At 38.3% G+C, this 16234-nt stretch overlaps 1 pseudogene; it reads right to left on the bottom strand.

Annotated features, from left to right (window-relative positions):
* Window positions 1-15980, bottom strand: part of LOC140955315 (uncharacterized) — a 31855-nt pseudogene extending 15875 nt beyond the window's left edge.
* Window positions 15981-16234: the final 254 nt, after the last annotated feature.

The raw sequence follows: 16234 nt of genomic DNA, 5'->3' as shown, positions 1-16234 counted from the left end.
TTCTCAAAAATGGTGAAAAATGCAAAGATTTTCAAAGTGGTTTTGTTTGTAAATGGGCAACCTGCCCAGATGAAAGGTTTTTGAAAAATACAGAGATTTTTTCAAAAGAAGGTGAAAAAATGCAGAGATTTTTTCAAGTGGTGAAAAATACAGAGATTTTTCAAAGTGAGGTGAGAACATGCAAAGATTTTCTCAAAATGATGAAAAATGCAAAGATTTTTTCAAAGTGGTTTTTGTTGTAATGGGCAACCTGCCCAAGAGAACAGGTTTGAAAAGCCAGAACTTTTTGAAGGCTGAAATCCACCGGCAGAGATTTTTTTTCAAAGAGGTGGAAAAATGCAGAATTTTTTCAAATGTGAAAAATGCAAGAGATTTTTTCAAAGTGGTGAGGATGCGAAAGATTTCTCAAAGATAGTCTTGTTGTGATGGGCAACCGGGCCCAAAGTGAAAAAGTTTGAGAGTGGGGAAAAGCCATGCAAGGATTTCTCAAAATGGTTACATTGTTATAGGCAATCGGCCAGAGAATGGAAGATGAAAAAGCGTTTTTGAAAGAGGTCTGATTATAATGGGTGACCTACCCGGGCGAAAAGGCAAAATGTCTGAAAGGGACGACATGGTAGGAACTCGATGGGAACGAGGGCTAAAAGAGCGCACTCGAAAAGGAGGTAGGGTTAGGAGAAAACACACTACCCCGAGAGGTGAGGGCTTTGAAAGAGCTCTCAAAAAGAGGTAAATAGGGCTAGAAAGCCACTACACAAGAGGTAAGGGCTCGAAGGAGCTCTAAAAAAAGAGAGGCAGGGTTTGGAAAACACACTACCTAAGAGTTAGGCTCGAAGGTGCACTCTAAAGGAGGTAGGGTTGAAAAACACACTACCTAAGGGGTGAGGGCTCGAAGGACCTTCTCGAAAGGAGGTAAGGTTGGAAAAACGCACTACCCTAAAGTGGTTGATGGCTCTAAGGCGCACTTGAAAGGAGAAAGGGTTGGAAAACGCACTACCTAAAGTGGTCGAAGGCTCTAAAGCGCACTCAGAAGGAGGTATTGGTTAGAAACGCACTACCTAAGTGGTTGATGGCCTAAGGCGCACTTAAAAGGACCGGGCAAGCGTTGGAAAACACCACTACCTAAAGTAGTTGATGGCCCTAAGGCGCACTTAAAAAGAGATAGGGTTGGAAAACGCACTACCTAAGGGGTTGATGGCTCTAAGGCGCACTTAAAAGGAGGTAAGGTTTGGAAAACGCACTACGCTAAAGTGGTTAATGGCCCTTAAGGCGCACGTAAAAGAGATAGGGTTGGAAAATGCACTACCTAAGATACGGTTGATGGCTCTAAGGCGCACTCTAAAGGAGACATAGGGTTGGAAAACGCACTACCTAAGGGGTTATGGCCTAAGGCGCACTGAAACAGGAGGTAAGGTTGGAACACGCACTACCTAAGGGGTTGATGGCTCTATGGCGCACTCAAAAGGAGGTAAGGTTGGAAAACACACTACCTAAGGGGTTGATGGCTCGAAGGCGCACTAAAAAGGAGGTAAGGTTGGAAAACACATTACCTAAGGTGTGAGGGCTCGAAGGAGCACCTAAAAAGGAGGCAGGGTTGGAAAACACACCACCTAAGATGGTTGATGGCCCTAAGGCGCACTTAAAAAGAGGCAAGGTTAGAAAACACACTACCTAAGAGGGTGAAAGCTCTAAGGCGCACTCAAAAGGAGAGGTAGGGTTAGAAAACACACTACCTAAGATGTGAGGGCTCGAAGGAGCTCTCAAAAGGAGGTATGGTTAGAAAACACATTACTCAAGGTTAGGGCTCAAAGGCACACTAAAAAAAGGGGTAGGGTTACATTACCCAAGGTTAGGGCTCGAAGGCACACTAAAAAAAGGGTGATGGTGAGACACCGATCTGTCAAGGATGAAAGTAATGCATCATGATCAATATGCATGTATACTTATCCTGAGAGTATAGGTCCCCTTTTCTTCATGGAGTTCTTCTTTTTCTCAGAAAGTTGGAGTCTCTAATAGTAAAGCTTTGATGGCTCTTTTCGCTCTTGCTTACTCGAGTCATATCTTGTGATCTTGACCACTTGGAAGGACTTGATATCATCATACTTCTTTGTCCTCCGCCCCTTTATCTCAAGGGTTGCTAATTTTGCCCAATGTTTTTCTTAGAAGGGAATCATGGAGCCAGCCCTACCAGATGTTTTTGATTGCCCCCTAGCTTGATCCATGCCTCCAAGTATTCAATTCGGGTTTGGGGATGAGGCTATGTGAAAGAAGGTTTTGAACAAGGAGTTGATTTTCATGCAGGATTTTTTGGAATTTCAAAGCTATTCCAGATACAGAAATCATTTTGACATCGATTCAAAGCAAACTCATTCTGAAGACATTCAAGTGATTCCTATGTAAGAGGTTTTTCAGAAGTGATGGAAAACTTTTTTTGTTTTTTTTGTTTTTTATTTTTGGTGAAAAACATGAAGTGAACATCGTTGGTTGGTCAAAAAGGTTGAAATATCAATTTGTGGGTTATTGAGAAACCATTGGTGAAAATGTGAAAGAAACACAAAGTGACATCTAGCTTTGGTCACAAAAGGTTTGAATTTCAATTTGAGGGTTATTGAGAACCGTTGGTGAAAGTGTAAACACGAAGGTGACATCTGGTTGGTCATAAAAGGTTTAAATTTTAATTTGAGGGTTATTTGAGAGACTGTTTGTGAAAATGTGAAAAAACACGAAGTGACATCTGTTTGGTCACAAAAGGTATTATTTTAAATTTCAATTTTGGAGGGTTATTGAGAACCGTTTTTCAAAGCATTCATTTTATTTGCATGAATAATGATTTTGTTTTGCATGAGAAAGCAACCGCCTACCGATCACAGATTTGCTTGCCTTTGATCAGAGAAGGGCTTGATTAGGCACGTAATGTATGCTTGGGCTATTGGCTATGAAGAAAATGATATATATGTAGGCTCAAAAGGTGTTTAAGGGACTTTAAGACTAAGGATCACAAGTGCTTATATCCCAAACTCTTTTGTTCATACATTTTCTGGACCTTGGAATTGATTTGTAAAATGGTCCACGGTGCCCCCCCAGTATTGAGCTTGGCTCTTTCTCTTTGTTTTTGTTTTTCTTCATTGGATTTTGAGCACATTGCATTGACCTTTTTTTTTTTTTTGCTCAAAAATTTTTGGATCTTTTGGATTTTTTCTTCATGCCCCCTAGCTTTGATTGGGCACCTGTGATGATTTGAGAAATTTTCTTTTAATGGCCCCAGTTTTGTTTGGGCACTTTCATCGTTGAAGACTTTTTCATGTCCCCAAGAGTTATTTGGGCACTTTCAATCATTATGGATATTTTGCACTTGCCCCCCAGTGTGGGTGCGATCCTAGCCAATGTTATTTTTCAAGAAAAAATTATTAGGCTCAAAAGGGGACTGCAAAGGATATATTTTAGCATTGTGAAAAGATTATCAAAGATGGCCTTTCTTCATCTCAAATGCATGTATTTAGGATCGGTAAGCCTTGCTTTCATGCGAGTATGCAAATTGATTTCTCATTATTCATGCAATCAAAACTCAGCTTTGGAGTCACTTCATGATGTTTTTTTTTTGTTTTCTAGGTGTATGGTTACCTCTCTAAGGAATCGCCTGAATTTCCAGAACTCGTTTGTTTCGGACAAACATCAACATGATTTCTGTTTTTGTACTAAACTTTGAATTCCCAAAAATCCTTATGAAAACATGGGGTCATGTTTTGTTTTGGGAAGAAAAGGGGAAACGCACCACAAGTTTTGGGCGCGATGGTTTCATGCTTAAAGGTTACACTCAATGTGTTATTTGCATGAAACAACAAAAATGATGGCATGTGATGAACACATCAAAACACATGATAAAGGCTCAGTGGACAGGGAAAGTCTTGTGGAATTTTGAGCCAAATTGCCAACAAAAACTGGGATAGGTTGAAACAAAAAATCAAGTTTTTGCAGGCATGATCAAACAGAGGTAGATATTTTGGCAGAGCAAGAACAAGCTCCATTCTACAATGGTGATGCAATTCCCCTTCAGATTGTGTTGAGGCTCTTGATCATATTGGCCCCCAATTTCTTCGGGTTGAGTTTTTGTTGGGGCTTTGAACAAAAATGACTGGCCGATTGGAAGGACCTTCACTAGAGGTATTTCTAAGTGTTTGCTCGAGTAAACTAGTGAGGCGAGCCACACTTGCTTTCAGAGACTCTAACTCTTCTTGGAAATGGATGCTGCGGTGAGCACTCAGTCTCTAATGTTTCTCTCAAAATCAGGTGTTGTAGCCTCAGAGGGGACCTATCTTTCATCCGGGTGCATGCATGCATGACAAATGTATGAACATGAAGTCTATATGATGAACTTGCCCTTCGAGGGGTGACAACATGGTCGTAACTCTTGTATGATGGAACAAAAATCATGATTTTTGCCCAAACTCTACAATGAAAATTTTCAGAGTGACGACCATTATGTCACCCAAAATTCTTGAGTTCAAGATGCTTCAAGAAGGGTTCGTCCCGATGCAAATAAATGATAGCACATACAACCTAAGGACATGTTCTATTTATTGTGTGAACATGGGTAGGTTTTCTATCTGGTCTCAAAAAGGTCTATGAACTGCCCAGTGACGACCTCACGTGAAGGTAGTATAGGGGTTTACAAGAAATGGTTGGGGCACCATGTGACCGCCATTACCGAGTAAACACTCAGCTCATAGTTGGATGTTTCACAAATCTGAACCCCGACTGAAAGTCATGAGGTAGACTGCTACTTCCCACCTAACTTAGAAGCTTGTGTGTGCTTTCAAAAATAAATACAAGTGATGCATGAAACAATTCTATAAAATGCATGCATAAAATAAAGCAAGACAAAAATGGCAAAATTTAAACACATCAAGTACACAAAGCTTAGTCCAATATTGTCAGAAACAATACCTCCCCAGTGGAGTCGCCATTCTGTCGCACGTCGGAAAATCCACGAGCGCGCGGCATCAGCTGGCGATTTATGTCTCGTTGTATTGCTTGAGTTGGTTCGTTTAGAAGTCGCCACCTAGTATTTAATTGAGGTTACTAGGAAACCCTGGTGGACTGGTCATGGTCAGAGATTCACGGGTAAAGGACTGATTGTGGTTAGGGAAGGTGTTAGCACCCTAACGCACCCTACCTGAGGTAAGCTGCTCCGTGGACTTGATGTGTTAAAGAAGTTTTAAAAATTTTGTCTTTTCATCGGAATTTAGAAATACAACTTCCGTACAAGTTTGTACTTCTACACCTTTGATCCGATCAAAATATTAAATCCTTCTTGTTCTTTGCTGTCTTATCATAAAAAATTCACAAACAAAACACATGAGCTTGATGTAATTTAAAAAAAATAAAATTTTAGCCCACTTCTAAGGCTTCAATACATCAGTTATTAATTTCCAGATTTTCATGGAAAATACAACATGATTTTATCTATCCTTAGAATTTGTGCATGTTCAAATTAAACAATTAATTCTTTTTTTATATATAATTCAATATAATAAATAATAATAATAAAAAACACACACACCCACATCTCCTTTTATTATGCTGACTCACCCACAATTACATGTTTACAACATAACAAAGAAAAAAAATAATCGAATAAATCAAAACACAACAGTGCCCAAATATACACAGCAACATTTGAAAATTCCAAAATAGCTTCGGGAACAGTGCTGGGGAATTCTGGGCATCTTCTGCGATCGTTGTACACTGGTGGCGCGTCCTCCCACGCGCCATCGTGACCCCACGCGCCGCTGAACATGCCAGCAACGGGTGGATCTGGATCATCTCCTTCTTCTCTTCCCGTCCATACCGGCGGTACATCTCTTAGTTACCTGCACAAGAAGCAAAAACACAAAAACACAACACATGGCAGTTGATTTTAATCTTTTTTCTTCCTCTGCAGATCTGTTCTCGGGTCTTTCTTTTTAATTATGGTTTGTTGCTCTTCCTTTCTTCTTCTGGGGTCCAACACCACCACTGCTTATGGCCGTTTGGATGGTTGAAGACGAGAGCAGAGGCTGCTGGCTGGAGGCGGACAGATCGGGAATCTGTCGGCGCCGCTGTGTCGGGCTGCTACTGGTCGGTTATAGTGGAAGGCCGGTCTGTTGGTGGAGACGAGAGCAGCTAACGAACAGTGGAGGCTGCCTCTGTATTCAGTCTAGAGGAGGAGATCGTGAAGGCCGGCGCGCAGGGGAGATGAAGGAAGGAATGGATTCGGTTTCAAGCAGGGAAGAAGAAGAAAGAAACGGCCAGAGGAGGAACCGGCTGGATTTTTTGGAAGGAGAAGGCTGCGGCTACAGTCTTGGAAAAATGGGGAAAAGGGAGTAGGTTCCCATGGCTGAGAGGGGTTCTCTTGGTTATGAGGAAGCAGTGAAAACCGGCTGTAGAGGAGGTTGGTTTGGCTGCAAGAGGCAGATGACGGGGAGATGGGGAACTCAATCGAAGGAGGGAGCTAGCTGGTTGGCTTTGGTTAAAGGTCGGGGGCCAGTTTTTTTCGGTTTGTTTTGGGGCTGAAGGGACGCGAAAACTTTGACTGGCGAGAGGGGAGAAATGGCTGGATGGAGACCGAAGGGGGAAGCCTCTTGTTTTGGTCCGGCGTGTGGCTGCTAGGGGAGCTGGAGTTCGGCCAGGTGAGGGAGGAGAAGAAAAATGAGAGGTTGGTTCGCAGGGGAGCGCCGCTTCTCCCTTTTGCTTCGCCGGGTTGAGAAGATGAGAGAAAAATTTCAGCAGGGGAGTCCTGCTGTTTAGCCGGTGGCTGGAGAGAAAGTCCAAACCAAAAGGGGGCTGTCTTGGAGAAAAATCAAAAAAACCAGTGGGGGCGACTGGTTTGAATGATTGGCCGGGGAAAGGGAAGATGGTGGAACCGGCTGTTGGGAGCAAAAATCAAAACCAGCAGGGGGGCCGGCGGCTGGTGTAAAGGATAGAGGTTTCTTAGGATTAGGTTTTCTGTGTTTTTTTCTTTTGCAAGTGCCGAAATTATCCCTCTTACAAAATGACCCCCCCTTACAAAATGAGTTAAAAACTGCTATTTATAGGCAAAACATTTTTTTCGGGTTTCCAAATTGGTCCCTCAATTTTTTTGTGTTCAATTGACTTGGTAAAAATTAAATTTGGTCTTAAATTTTCAATCTTTTCAATTCAGTCCAAATTAAGCTCCCAAACTTAATTTTTCACCAATTAAGCCCCCAAATTAATTTGACTCATTTAAAGTATAATTAAGTCCTTGCACTTAATTAAATCCTTCAATTGGACCTAAATTAATTCTTAAACATAATTAAAATTTAATTTGGCCCATGATTAAATCAAATTGGCCCATTAAAAATTTAATTATGTCATTGAACTTAATTTTTATGCAAATTCATCCAATAATCATTTAATTTGACCTTCGAATTTGCATTTAATTTGACCTTCGATTTTTGCCTATTTTTGCGGTTTTTTTTTATCAGCTTTCTCCACATTGCCGGCCTTTATTTTATTTTTTTATTTTTTATTTTCAAAAAAGTGAAATTTGGGGAATAACCCAAAATTGGGTTATGACAGGGAGTATAAATACAAGGAGAGGAGAGAGAATGATCCATCTTCTTCCCAAACCAGCAGTTGCATGTCATTCCTTCCTTCCCCTTTCACAACAGAAACGTGAATCAAACCAGTAGAGATGACTTTGTGAACTTGTGAGGGAGAGATGAGACCTTGAGAGAGGAGTGGGCAGCTGCATAGAGGAGAGGAAAAAGAGAGCTAGAAAACGTGAGAGGAGGAAGAAGGAGGAGAACCAGCAGCTGAAGAGAAAAGAATAGTGTCAAACCTTCCTCAAACTTAGTTAAATTCTGAAGGTATGGGTCATGAAACTCTCTTCCTCTCCCCCTTAAGATCAAAAACGAAAATGAAGAAGAAAAAACCCTAAGAAAAGAATTGATCTAAGACCTAAGCCAGCTGTGAAGGAAGCTGAAATTAAATAAGAGAACAAGCAAACAAAAGTGAAATAAAGCCAATTTCATAACATCTAACAAATAAATAAAATGGAAATAACAAATCATGATAGAGGGCTGGCTTTAACTATGGGGTGGGCCAGCATGCATGTATGTGTGTTCTCCTGGAAATTATTGAAAGATTTTATGCTGAAATTAATGTGTTCTGTTGTGATGTTGTTGTGCTGAAATTAATGTGTTATGTTGTGATGTTGTTGTGCTGGAATAAATGTGTTATGCTGTGATGTTTTGTGCTGGAATTAATGTGTTCTGCTGTGATGTTGTGTGTTGAAAGTAAGGAATTTTAAACCTGTTTTTATGAGTCTTTGCAAGTTGATTTTGAATTGATGACTGGATGTTAAATCATAGATTTTAGTTATTAGACTTAAATTGAGGAAAAAGTATGAGTTACTAAATTAAAGAACTTCTTGTGTTGAGTAAATGGAAAGGCTGATGAATCTGGACAGTTTCATCTCTTGATTTTCAAGAGATTTCGGGTAGGAGGATGAAAGAATTAGGATCATATTCCTTATAGAAATTGTAGTTTTGAATGTTGGCTAATTAATGAAATTGGTCTTGCTCAATTTGGAGTTATAGAACTCCCGTTATGGGTCACCAAATGAAACAATGACAATTCAAAAATGTCTAGATAGTATCATTTCAAAAATGAGACAGTAACAGTTCAAAAAAATAAGACAGTAACAGTTCAAGACAGTAACAGTTCAAAAAAATGAGACAGTAACAGTTCAAGACAGTAACAGTTCAAAAAAATAAGACAGTAACAGTTCAAGACAGTAACAGTTCAAAAATGAGACAGTAACAGTTCAAAAACGAGACAGTAACAGTTCGGATTTTACATAGAAATAGTTCAAATATATGTATATAGAAATGATGACTGAAAGAAAGACTTATTGGTTGTTGGTATGTTTATAATAAAACATATTCGTGAGTGAGAGGAACTTATGGGATAAACCTGTGAATTTCAGGAGGGACCACAGGCATGGGGCAACAACAACAGCAGCAGCAGGGGAGTAAAATAGAGCTTCTATTTCAGGTAGGTGACTTGCACTTTCCCTTTTCATACGTTGAATATTGAAATATTTAACTTGAGTATTACCATATTGTTAGAACCGATATTAGATTATCGAATGCTTAAATGTTGATTAAAGGTTGATTAGCTTCGGCTAATGGCATCCGAACGGATGGCCGGAACAAAGAATGATTAGCTTCGACTAATGGCGTCTGAGTGGATGGCCGGGAGAAAGGACTGATTACTTTCGGCTAATGGCATCCGAACGGATGGCCGGGACAAAGAATGATTAACTTTGGCTAATGGCATCCGAATGGATGGCCGGGATGATGGACTGATTAGCTTCGGCTAATGGCATCCGGATGGATGGCCGGGACAAAAGAATGATTAGCTTCTGCTAGTGACAATTCGAAAACTTGTGCATCTAATTGTATTACTAGTTGTTATATCAACTACATGAATAAATTATAAATGTTAATGCTTTATTTAATGGCCAAACCGTTAGTACCATTATTATTATTATTAAGTATTTACATCCTCTTAAATGTTTTATACTACTGCAGGGACGTCACACCAACGAGATGTTTAGGAAACCCGATACACGGGAACCTACTTTTGCAAGGAATCATGTAGATGCATTCTATATCACAATGTATTTTATATGGATCAATGTACTGAATGTATAACTTTTACTAGATCTTTTTTGTTTAAAAATGTGATGTCTATTAGTGGGATAGGAATGCAAGCTCATGACTATGTATATATTCTTTTAATATGATCTTCAAATCATGCAACTTTAATATTATGTGTTTGTGTAAGATTCACTTTTAAATGAAATGTTGATTGTATGGATTGTAGTTTGATGATGTGAAGCTTCAAGTTCCCTAATTACCGGCACCATGTGTTTTAAATATATAAAAAAAAAATTTACTGTTGATTTGGGCTTGGAAAGCCTAGTTGTTACAGCAGTGATTATTTTTCAACTCTCTGTGAAATGCCGACGGAATGTTTCCGTCAACAACATTGTCGGCGATTGTGGCATTTGCAGTGATTATTTTTCAACTCTTTGTGAAATGTTGACGGACGGTAGTCTAACTGCAAAGTCATTGGTAATTGTGGCATTTCAAGTAATTATTTTTCAACTCTCTATGAAATGCCGACAGACCTTAGTCCGTCGGTATGGATGTCGGTGATTGTGCATTGTACAAGAAAGATTATATTTGTATTGCATATTTACCTTACTGCAAATACTTAAATGGTAAATTGTCCATCGCACAAAACAATAACAACAGTGCTTAAACAATACATAAACTTATAAAATAAATATTTTGTCTTACAAAATATATCATCCATAATATATATTACATGAAAAAAATGTTTTACACAGGTCTTCATTATGATAGTTAGTCAAAATTTTCTTCTTCTTTGTTGACAATTAAATAGTCATCACCTTCATCACAATTTTCAATATGGATATCATCATCTTCATCGATATTTGCTTGTCCGCTAGAGCTCAAAATAATATTCAACTCCTCTATGTCAACATCAATAAGACTATCATCGAAAACACAAAAATTTGAATTTTCTTCCAACTCAATCGAAGGAGGAACTCAATATGGTTCAACCAATTCACTAACTTGAAAGACTTCATCTTGCACACTTGTCTCTTCGTTCTTATCCTGAACAAGCTTGACACGACCCCTGGTTTTTGTTTTTAAAACGGACAACCAATCCACTCTTGATTAATCCTTTCTAAATGAAAGGGTGTATGTATAATAAACTTGTTGACATTGCTTTGCGAAAACAAAGACATTGTTTACGTTGCGGAGTCTAGCTTTTGAGTTGATTTTGACCAGATCATAGTGCGGATCAACTCTGATTCCTCTATCAGTTGTGTCATACCAATAGCATTTGAATAAAAACACTCTATTATGTTCGCTATGATATTGCAGTTTGACGACCTCTTCTAATCTACCATAGGAGTCAACTTCTAACTCACTATTAATCGATCCATTAACACAGACATCGTTGTTGTATGTCTTTCTTTCATACTCGTATTCTTCAGTATGGAAAACATATCCATTGATAAAATACCCATTGTAGCACTTGACTTTTCTTTCAAGGCCCAGGCTTAGTGAAGACATTGACTTAGCAGCACTCCTTCCCATTTGATAAACCTTGTATGTAATGTACATCAATGAACAGTAAACGAGAATCTCGTAATGACATGCATACAATAATTTTGCATGTTAGAATGAGTTTTTGATAGTGCTTACATGTGTTCTGAACCACGTGGAAAATTGTTCATCTTGTAATTAAAAGATCCAGGATTCAGTTAGCTGTGAATTATTGGATAGCAAATATTGTCGATGTTGCCTGTAAGTGATAATGAGTGTATGATATTACAATATATAATTAACAGTGAAACGGCCCGGCCCAACTTGCCATATATTGTCCGCTTTGGGCCTTACCGCCCTCACGGTTTTGTTCCTAGTGACGCGAGCCCATTTCTGAGCCTGACGCCCTAAAACGTGTATAACAAGTTGGCAACCAGCACCACTTATAAGGCCAGCAACACACCCCTCACCCGCCGATGTGGGATCTTATAATCCACCCCCCTTAAGGAGCCCGATGACCCCGTCGGCACAACCGGACAGCCAGTGAGGTCGGCTCTGATACCAAATGTAATGGCCCGACCCAACTTGCCATATATTGTCCGCTTTGAGCCTTACCGCCCTCATGGTTTTGTTCCTGGTGACGCGAGCCCATTTCTGAGCCTGACGCCCCAAAACGCGTGTAACAAGTTGGCAACCAGCACCACTTATAAGGCCAGCAACACACCCCTCACCCGCCGATGTGGGATCTTACAAACAGTATATTATTGACAAAGTTTAATTAGTATTACACATATATAAACTTACTAAATAAAAGGTCTCAGCTTATCACAGTTAAATAAAACATAACTATATACTTGTTTGAACTTTGTTTCCGACAAATATCTTCCTCTTATGGTATTTTTAGGTGTGGGTCATCCAGGATTGAAGAATATTAACAAGTTCCCACTAGAAGGCACTTCACCGCTATCATCATGCCGTGGAACGTGATTGATTCTCGTTCTTAGATGAGGTTCAAAATAGTATGAGATAAATGTTGAGATCCCCTCAACAATGTAGGCCTCACATATTGAAGCCTCAACATGCGCCTTGTTCTTAACCATTTTCTTGAGATTGAACAGGTACCTACATTGAATTAATCAAATATTTTCAATTAAGAAAAACAAATAAAATACTTTTATATGTGAATTACATTGCAACTGTAATATCTAACCATTCGAATGTGTACATCCATATATACTGGATCGGTCCTCCAACTTTTACCTCGAATGGTAAATGTATGGGAAGATGCTCCATTGAGTCAAAAATTGATGGAGGGAATATCATCTCAAGTTTGTAAAGTTTCTTGACGATATTCGTTTCAAACCTCTCAATGTGATCAACATTCAACTTGCTAGAGCATATATCTCTAAAGAAATGACTCATCTCCGTGAGTGCATCCCATATCCCTTTTGGCAACAAATCACGAAAAGCTAATGGGATGAGTGTTTGCATAAACACGTGGCAGTCAAGACTCTTCATTCCATACAATCTGCATTCCTCTATATTAATCAGCCTTGATATGTTCGAGGCATGTCCATTCAGAAAACACAGACTCTTAAGCCATTTATAGACTAATAGTTGTGTGTTTTTCTCTAACACGAAGCTTGCTCTTGATTTTGCGACCCGTGACTCATCACAAACCAACTTCATATTTTTATGGTTATAGAACAAAGTTATATCCAATCTAGCCTTGATGTTGTCATTTTTCTTCCCCTTCACATCCAAGACAGTGTTGAAAATGTTCTCAAATACGTTCTTTTCAATGTGCATGACGTCAAGGTTATGGTGAAGCAGATCGGTCTTCCAATAAGAAAGCTCCCAAAAGATACTTTGCTTTACCCAATTATGTGTCAAACCAAAACCAGAAAACTTTTGCTTACCTGATTGAAGACTAAACACAATGTCACCATACTCTAATACAACATCATGCAATTCTTCACTAGAAAGACGCGGGGATGCAACATCCTTTTCAACTTTGCTAACAAAGAAATGCAATTCTTCACCAGAAAGACGCGGGAATGCAACATCCTTTTCAACTTTGCCAACAAAGAAATCTTTTATGTTCTTTCTGTACCTGTGATTATGTGGTAAGAAACGACAGTGACAGTAAAAAAAAGAAGTTTTACCTATGTTTGTTAGCGTGAATGCCTTGTTGTTTTCCATGCAGTATGGACATGTTAGTTTCTCATACGTTCTCCAACCAGAAAGCATTCCATAAGCTGGAAAATGATTAATAGTTCACATCAAAGCCGCCCTCATAAGGAATTTTTTTCCTCAATATATCATAAGTCAAAGCTCTGGAGGACCACTACTGCGCCAACTCATCAATCAACAATCGAAGACAAACATCTATATTTCGACCTGGGCTGCTTGGACCGGGTATGACAGTAGATAAAGACATGAACTCCGGTCTCATACACATTTCTGGTGGCAAGTTATAAACCATAAGTATGACCGTCCAACAAGAATAAGGAGTAACAAATGACCTGAATGGGTTGAATTCATCTGTACACAACCCAAGACACACATTCCTTGATTCAGCTAAAAAGTGAGGATGCATACTGTTAAAGTGTTTCCACGCTTCGCCGTCAAAAGGATGCACCATCACTCCATCAACCGCATCATGTGATTGATGCTATGTCATGTGCTTAACAATCCTTGGTGACATGAATAACATCTGTAATCTAGGTGTGATTGGGAAGTATCTAAGTTTTTTATATGCCACTAGAGTCTTTCTCCTTCCATTTCTGGGTTTGTAATGGGAATGCCCGCATGTCATGCACTTGGTCATCTCAACATTTTCAAGGTACTATAACATGTAAAAGTTATGGCACATGTCAATTTTCTGGTATCCTAAACCAAGGGGTTTCATCATGGATTTTGTAGCATAGAAGTTCTCTTTCAGCCTGTTCCCTTCAAGTAAAATGCTTCTCACCCATTCAATATTTTTTTCATACCCAGCCTCACTCAACCCATGATCTGACTTAATGGTGAACACATGTGCTACAACCGATAATTTATTCTAGTTTGTGCAGCCATCCCATAATGGTTCGTCAAAATCTTTCAACAAATAAAAAAACCTAGTTGCATGTGCATTAAGTTCTTCTTCTATAATTGGACATTGACTGACATTACCTTGATTCATTATCATTGCATCCATAACCATATTCATGTAAGGATTAGTGTTGTCATTTGCCGCTTAATGCACGTTGTTAGCACTAGAAGTTGACCCAACCACCATTTCTTCCATTCTCTTCTTACTAACAAATACTTCTCTATGTGCATACCAACACTTGTAATTCTTCATAAACCCTTTGTGTAGAAGATGCATCATTACAACATCTAGATGCAGCTACTTTTTATTTTGACACTTCCTACATTGACACCTAATACTGCCTCCAGTAAAATTTCTAAGAATAGATGTTGTGACATTAATAAAACCATGAATCCCATTACAATAATCCATCATCCGCAATCCTTGGGGTAAATCTCGATACATCCATGAACGATCATCCATGACTTTTATCGAACATCTATAAAATTATGATGACAACATGTATTAATTAACTATGTTAGGTAAATAAACTTGCAAAAATATTGGTTTACCTTAAGATTTTCCAACAAACCAATTACAACTTCTCATAAATATTAAATATTCATTATCAATTATCAACGTCCATACAAATTAATACATATAAATTTATGGAAATTACAACTTTGCAATACCATTGATAAAACTTAAAACGAACCCATTAAACAAGCTATTAATTATTTCAAAACAGCACATGTAATTCGATAATTCAATAAAGTTTCAACAATTTACAAATAAATATAATCTTACAAAATCTAAAACAAACCATTGATAAAACAGCACATGTAAAACTTAAAACGGACAAATAAATATTCATTATCAATTATCAACGTCCATATAAATTAATACATATAAATTTATGGAAATTACAACTCTGCAATACCATTGATAAAACTTAAAACGGACACATTAAATAAGCTATTAATTATTTCAAAACAGCACATGTAATTCAGTAATTCAATAAAGTTTCAACAATTTACAAATAAATATAATCTTACAAAATCTAAAACAAACCATAACAAGTATAAAATTATACATTCATATGCTACAAGTTTGTTTGAGAAATAACAATAAAACATGTACATCTACTAACAAAATACATATACTAAAAAACAATTAAATTGACAATTAAATGTTAAAATTTAAAAAGATAGAATTACTTACAAAAATTGATAAAATCCGTCGATAAATCATAACACAGATGCTGTGACCACAAAACTTCAAGAAATATAACTTCTTGTGCTGAGAAGAGGGAGATTTTTTATGGGGGGGGCTAGTTGTTTGCAGTTGGGGAGAGTTGGGATGGGAAAGAAGAAGGAGAAATAGGGGAGGAGAGGGTCGACAGAGTAGGCATATATTAACTTTTACCGATGGATTCATTGACAAAATTATTTCGTTTATGAGTCTGTTGGTTATTATGACGACAAACAGGACACATCACTGTACGGAGCTGTCATTTTGAATCCCTCGGTGATTCCGTTGGCATTTTAAACAGTGAACCGGTCACGTCACCATACGAAGCTGTTGTTTTGAATCCCTCGGTGATTCTGTTAGAAAAAATCACCCACAAAAACCTCAACATCAGCGAACCACTTTTTTTTTTTAATTCTGAACATTCCGTTCGTAATTCCATCTATAACTACCGACCGAATGTTTTTGTTGGTATATACCGACGGAATGACGGACGAAAAAAAATCCATTGGTAACAGGGACCTCAAATTACCAACTGAAGTATTCCGTCAGTAAATTCGTTGGTATTAAGCGAATTTTTGGTAGTGATTTTTACAAGTTCAAATCCAGATATGAAAATCAATGGGGTGATTTTGAATCATAAACCAAAGACATACCCAATATCAACCTAAACCACAACAACCTCAAGTTAATCAATCAAATAATGGAACGTTAATGGAGGATATGAAGGAGATGATGAAATTGCTTGGTTCTAATACCTTGT

The sequence above is a fragment of the Populus alba genome, chromosome 2, assembly GCF_005239225.2.
Source record: "Populus alba chromosome 2, ASM523922v2, whole genome shotgun sequence".
Taxonomy (NCBI): Eukaryota; Viridiplantae; Streptophyta; class Magnoliopsida; order Malpighiales; family Salicaceae; genus Populus; species Populus alba.
Note: the sequence above shows the minus strand (reverse complement) of the source record. Positions and strands in the feature narration are given on the sequence as shown.